Source organism: Lactuca serriola, chromosome 4, assembly GCF_051521515.1.
Source record: "Lactuca serriola cultivar US96UC23 chromosome 4, Lser_US96UC23_V15, whole genome shotgun sequence".
In the NCBI taxonomy this organism is placed as follows: Eukaryota; Viridiplantae; Streptophyta; class Magnoliopsida; order Asterales; family Asteraceae; genus Lactuca; species Lactuca serriola.
In genome coordinates, this window is record NC_136411.1 from 156,103,559 (window position 1) to 156,110,320 (window position 6,762).

At 31.8% G+C, this 6,762-nt stretch overlaps 1 long non-coding RNA gene across 2 annotated transcripts; it reads left to right on the forward strand.

Moving 5' to 3' along the window:
• Positions 1 to 564: 564 nt before the first annotated feature.
• Positions 565 to 2,350, forward strand: LOC145100406 (uncharacterized). 2 transcript variants are annotated; one of them, XR_013705021.1, is made up of 4 exons: positions 565 to 919; positions 1,114 to 1,173; positions 1,287 to 1,349; positions 1,540 to 2,350. It is a non-coding gene; the product is annotated as an uncharacterized LOC145100406 (long non-coding RNA). The 2 variants fall into 2 exon arrangements; XR_013705020.1 differs by having other exon boundaries at positions 1,114 to 2,350.
• The last annotated feature ends 4,412 nt before the right edge of the window (positions 2,351 to 6,762 follow it).

A 6,762-nucleotide genomic window follows, 5' to 3' on the forward strand; every position in this document is an offset into this window, starting at 1 on the left:
GGTCAAATGCTGAATTTTAAGTCGTACAATCAAACAATTCATTTGTACAATCAATTTATGCATTACAAAAAGAGTAGAGTACATATGGTCAACAGTTGAAAATGTTAAATCTCTTATCCCCTATTCTTAGGCTATTTTGACCCGGTTCATTCCTTATCTCCGTATATCCCCAAATCTCGTAATTTCTGTTCACAAATCTTCGATATATATATATATATATATATATCGTTGTCGTTTCCATTTCTAGGGTTTAATTCATCTTTCAGCATTCAACCACCATTGTCACACCCGTCGCTTGGCGCGGGTAAACGGCTAGTATATATATATATATATATATATATATATATATATATATATACATATATATACACACACACACACACATTAATAAGCATTTAGCCTCAAATGCTGAATTTTAAGAGGTACACACCTTAAAGCAACATTTACAACAACTTAAATATGCATTTACCATTGAAAAAGTTAACCTCCATTGATCTTGACTTGACTTGGTCTGCATTCTTATCCCACCCAAAAACCTCCCTATTGTATCCCACTATATCGCATGTTTTGAATTGGTCATTTAATCCTTGAAGTTTGAATTGGTATTCCTCACTTTTACCCACTTGAATTGGTAAAAAACGAGATATGTAACTCTCACTTCGTCTCTCTCTATATCTACAAGAAACTCAGTTACAACCCTCACCACCTTCAACAAGCCAACGTCGTCTATCACCGTTACTACGACCACTAAGTGTGCCGGTACCAAATCAACAACACCCACTCTAGCGCCACCCCTGCCACTCCGCCCAATGAACCCCGCTCCAACTTCGTCCTCCGCCAACCTTGTCCTTTATCACTAATCGATACTATGGAAGACAATTGATGTGTGGTCTTTTGATTTCATCGTGAATGCATAAAGGTAAATTCATCGGATTTCATTATAAAGGCTCTTTTTATTGAGCATAAATTAGGGATTTTGGTTTGTTACTTGAAATTTTATGGAAAATGAGGCGGTATTTGATAAATTCATACTAATTTCTTCAACAAAACATCAATATCTCAAAAGGTAATGTAAAAATTAAGGTAATTGATGCTTTATTTTTTCGGTTTCAGGATTTCATTTCTTTTATGTGTTCTTTTTCTATGTGATTCATCTGGTTTGTATATCTGAACGTAAGTACATCACATTCTTTTATCTAATCAGTTAATGTTTTTTATTTCTGGGTTTTATTTATTAATGATTTAATTAACCTTTTTCCCAATGATTAACTCTAACGAAGAAGCAGATCTAGGATTTTCATAAAGCTTGGATTACCCTGTTTGCCAGAGATGGAAGATAAAGACAAAGGGTATAGATCGATTTTTTCCCAGTGCTTAATATATAACTTTGTGATTTTTTTCCATTTCTTTTTAATGATTTTTAATAAGGTGTAGCTTACATTGAATTGTCATTTGAAATAACCAACCAGGAACTACTTAAACCATGTAATTGTTATTAACTTTCATGATATATGGTGGTGAACACATGTTTTCGTGTAGGTCGTAATGGCCAAATAGGCTAACCTGATTGAAAAAAGACCAATGGAATCGGCTATCTGAAATGGGGTAACTAAAATAAAAAATTGAAGTCTAATAGCAGTAGTTGCCCATAAAACGGCTGAATCCTTTGTCAATAAGTTATTCCCTTCCGGTTTTGAATCGAATATGAGGAGACAATAGTGATTTGATGAACTGGTAAGCATCTCTCCATCGATTGTTATGTATGTGTGGTGATGATTTCGTTTCAAATGTTGGAAAATAGCAGCCAAAAATGAGAATTAATTGTGGTTGAGTCTTTGCATGTCTTCCCTCAATTTGAGTTAAAGTGAAACAGAACGTAACATGCTTATGGACGAACCAGGAAGAAGCAAGTATGGAAGTTGGGGTTTGGTATATAAATTATATGTCTTGATTTGTTGTTATTTTTTTGTATAAATTTATGCCATATGTGTTCTTTAAAATAGGGGTAACTTGTCGGAAATGGAGTTACAAATGATGAGTTTGATGGGAATGCTCTTGTTCCATTTGCACGCGAGATGGGCTGAACTATATCTGATATAATATTTGCTTCTCAAGATATTCATTTGTTACAACAATGGACTGTAAATAGAAGCATGATGTGCTTCATTTTACATAGTTGCAGTTTCCTTCAAAAGAGTTTGTCTGATTTAGACTTTTGTATCTATAATGACCATTAACCCCAGTTGATAGAGTAAGTATAGTTTTCTTTTCTTTTTTCTTTTTCTTTTTTTATTATATTGAAGGGACAAGTATGGTCTGGTAAATTAAGTATTGGAGTTGATTTCTCAAATGATTGTGATTTTTCACTGCTAGGTAAGTATAATCTCACTAAACCATTATTGTTTTATAATTGTTACAATTATAGGTGAATGATTAACGTAAGTTGTTATTTAGTAACTTAACTTTTATTTTTATGTAATTTTCAAAAGAACTACTTGGTTTTGCATAGGGCTGGCAATCGTGTCGTGTTCGGGTTGGTGTGTCGCGGGTTGGCGGGTCAAAATATGTCAACCCAAACACGACCCATTTAAATATACAGATCACGGGTTGGCGGGTCACGGGTTGACGGGTTTGAAACATAAACCCATATATGACCCGCCAACCCATTTATTTATACGGGTTCACAGGTTGGCGGGTTCGTGGGTCAGATTCCATAAATAAAATTGACAATTAAACATGAATAAATTCTTGATGGTTGGTTCAAACATATCCGAATTTTAGACACTTAACCACTTAAGTCTTAAACATCCAAATGAAAATTAAGAAACATTCATAGAAACATGTTCAAACTAAACATTAATACAAACATAGATAATACTTATTAAATATTGATACTTGATACATAAATACATGTAAAAATAATGTGTGTGTATATATATATATATATATATATATATATATATATATATATATATATATGCGTGTGTGTGTGTGTATGTATATATATTATTAAAAATATAAACAGGTTGGTGGGTCAACCCATTTATTTTTTGAGAAACTCATATATAACCCATTTAATAAACGGGTTGACGAGTTGGCGGGTTGGCGGATTGGCGGGTTGAAAAACTCAACCCAAACCCATTTATTTCGTTTCGTGTCGTGGGTCGTGTCGAGAATTGTCAGCCCTAGTTTTGCAAACCGATTTCTATAGGTATATATAATAATTATGCAATTTACATTTTTCCAAGAAATAACTTTTAGTCTAGAACTCAAATTTTTAGATGAAATTGCGTTTATGTTGTTACATGTTGTTTATAATATTTTCACCATTTTTTTCTTAAAAGTAGGATAATGTTTTTAGTACAAAAAATACGAAAATGTTGTTTTGTAGTAGGATGTTATAACCTACAAAATTAGTATGGATTTTTGTTATAAATTTGATATATGATAGAGGTTAAGTCGTTTTCACCCTTACCCATGTTCCAATGAGGTCAAAAACTTCATTTTTTTTCTCCTAAATTTTGATGTTGTTGGCATTCTTGATAATGAGTTTTGATGTCAAACCAAGTCTATGTTCGAATGAGATTTAGTCGTTTTTACCCTAGCCCTTGTTCGAATGAGTTCAAAATTGTAATTTTATCTAACCCCCCCCCCCCCCCCCCCCCCCCCTTGAAATTTGATGTAATATACATGCATGGTGTATAGAAATAACATTTAAAGTAATGTACTTCATAATTTTTTATTTTTTATAGCAATGTACATTTGTGTCTACAATTTTAAATTCTAGAAAATACCATTTATTCCAAAATTTGTTAATTTCAGAACGCTACATTTCTATTTAAGAAATTTTTTAGAAAAATACAATGCTATTGCTTTTAAAGTGCATGTACCATACCGTTTAACCATTTAAAAGTACAGTGAGCCCATTTTCCATTTTAAAGTGTATTATTATTTAGAATGTTTTAAGCACTGAGGTCACTGATGACATAGTTTTACTTCGAAATACTCACATTCAAGAACTACTCACAAATTATATATTTTGCTTACCTTATCCTAATAGTGAAAAGTGGCATTTTAGAAAGAAAAATACATTAGCTTTATAAGTTAACACGGGCATGTTTTAGTGTAAAGTGAAAAATGTCATTTTGCTATAAAAGAGGCATTTTCGTAAAATATATCAAAAATTTTAAGTTAACAGTGAAAAGTGACACTAACTATACCTATATAGGAATCAACTTACATTTACTTTACCTATTATAGAAACTTACTTTTTTCATTTTCATGTTTTTATAGCAAAGTATGATGGTACTTGTGATTTTAAATTCTAGAAAATAACATTTATTCTAGAAATCTCTAAAATTTTAAGAAAATACTTTGTTATTAAGAATTATTATAGAAAGTATCATGTTATTCATTGTATAATTTGCTTAATTTTTGTTATCAGTGAAAAATGGCATTTTGGTACTTTCTTTCATGGTTTTCTTTAGTAGGGTTGGGAGAAGCATGGTAAGGTTGCTTACATCTGAAGGAAGATAAACAACCAACGATGAAAGTGTGATTGGGTATGCGTGTTTCACAATGGATTAAGTTTTAATAATAATTTAAATGAAGTTGAACAACCAAGAAAACATGAGTTACAAGTTCTATGGATGATGGTTCTTGACAATTTTGCTGTGTTAGGATGACTTTAAATTTATAAAGACAAAATTTCTCTTTTTTGTAATTTACATTATTAACGTTAAATACAGCTGTCCAAATAGGCTAACGATTCAATTTTTTTAATGTTAAATTTTACCCTAGACTTTAAGCTACATCCCATTATTAAAAGTAATAGATAATAGATGCATATTTTATTATATGTTGAAAACTCTTAATTGCCAATATTTTTGCACTTAATTTTTTAAACCGACTTGCACCCAGTTTTTTAGCATCACATGTATTTTGGGAACTCTTCGAGACACTTGAACACAATTTCTTTAAAGTAACAAGTATTTAAAGAATTTTAATCCCAAATTAACCAAAACCTTCTATTAACAATATTAATCTTATTTACTTAAAAAAATTTCTTTCTAAACCACTGTAAACTTCAATGCATTAAAATTTTAAGAATTATGGCTACGTTTGTAGGAATAAATGAAATGGCAAAGAACATAGACGGTAGTTGTGCATAACAAAACCTAATTATTGAAAGAAACTATTTGTATCTGTCGCTGAAAAAAAAATTAATTACATACGTCGTTTGGCGTGGATAAACGACTAGTATATATATATATATATATATATATATATATATATATATATATATATATATAGAGAGAGAGAGAGAGAGAGAGAGCTAGGTTCATTTGTTTAAACTAATTATTGTGTTATTGTATTCATAAATATCGGCCAATCAAAATTAAATAATTAAATAAATAAATAAGGGTAATTTAGAAATATGATTAATAACTTCCAAAAATAATAATCATGGTATTGACTTTTAACCTAATTTCTACAGGTTTATATTTAATTGACTTTTTCTAACCCTAAATTTATCCCCCTCATAAAACCCTCCGATCACTCGCTAGATTCGTGTATAATCAAATCGACAGACACATGATCGAAGAAGATGGCCGGCAGGGCTCCTCCGTTACCTCTCCGGCCGACACGTAACGTCGGTGGTTTGCTGTTTATCACTCTCGTGCACTCCACTCTATTTTTGTTTTGTAGCAGTTCTTCAATTCCAGACTGCCGTCTATCCTCAACTGGAGCCTTTGCGAATAGCCCGATATGGTACTCTTTCTCCCTATATTACATATATTGTGGTTGTTTTTGCTATTGTTGTTGTAGATCGTAATTTATTACGATGTTTATGTTCCTAATTGATTTAGAAATCAGCTTTGGCATGATTAGTCAACTAAACTGTTCTGGATTCACCACAATGTTCGTTGTTAGAGAGCTAGCAGCAATAGTTTCTGCATATCATGAACACTTGTACATCTGTTTAGCAATAGTTTAGCAGCAATAGTTTCTGTACTCCATGTCACTAAATTCCCTGCATCAGAATTAACCATTGGTATACTACAAGTACAGGTGAGTACCTATAATAAAATAGGAAAAATGTTGTTTCAAAAGCTCCAAGTCTATCTAGAACCATTTTATCCAGGTAATAAATGCATCTGATAGGCTGCTGTCACATATTTCATACTTTTCCACTAAATTGGATTATCTTTCAATCAGGATAGTGCAAGTCCTAAGTTTTCTATCCGTGACAAAAAATCTAAAAACGCAGATGATGCTTCCCGCCTTAAATGTGGTTTTAGTATGTTGGATGCAGAGTTCTTTAATGACAACAAGGTAATGTTTACCTTTTTGTGTGTAATGTTGTTTCAAAAACGTGGTTTTAGTATGCTTCCTGCCTTATACTAATGTGATTTAATTTTTGATGTGGTGTTTGCTCTTATTTCTTTTCAAATAGATTATGCTTTTGATTTCTATTCTGATTTTTGAAAGGGACAATGTCACTGTAGCCCTACGAACTTTCATATTTTGGTTTAAAAGGTCCCTATTGTTATTTTTTGGCTTTATAAGGGCATGAATTCTCTTTTTACTGGCTTTTAAGGCCATTTTCTAGAAAGTGAAGGGGTCACCCGGTCACTCTTTTCACAATCAGCCAGTTATCTTATACACATCATTAAAAAAAATCCAACTCATTTGCCAGATCAGATGCCACCTAATGTATACAAACAGGAGAGCATGAAATTGAGGGAGAAAAACCATGTG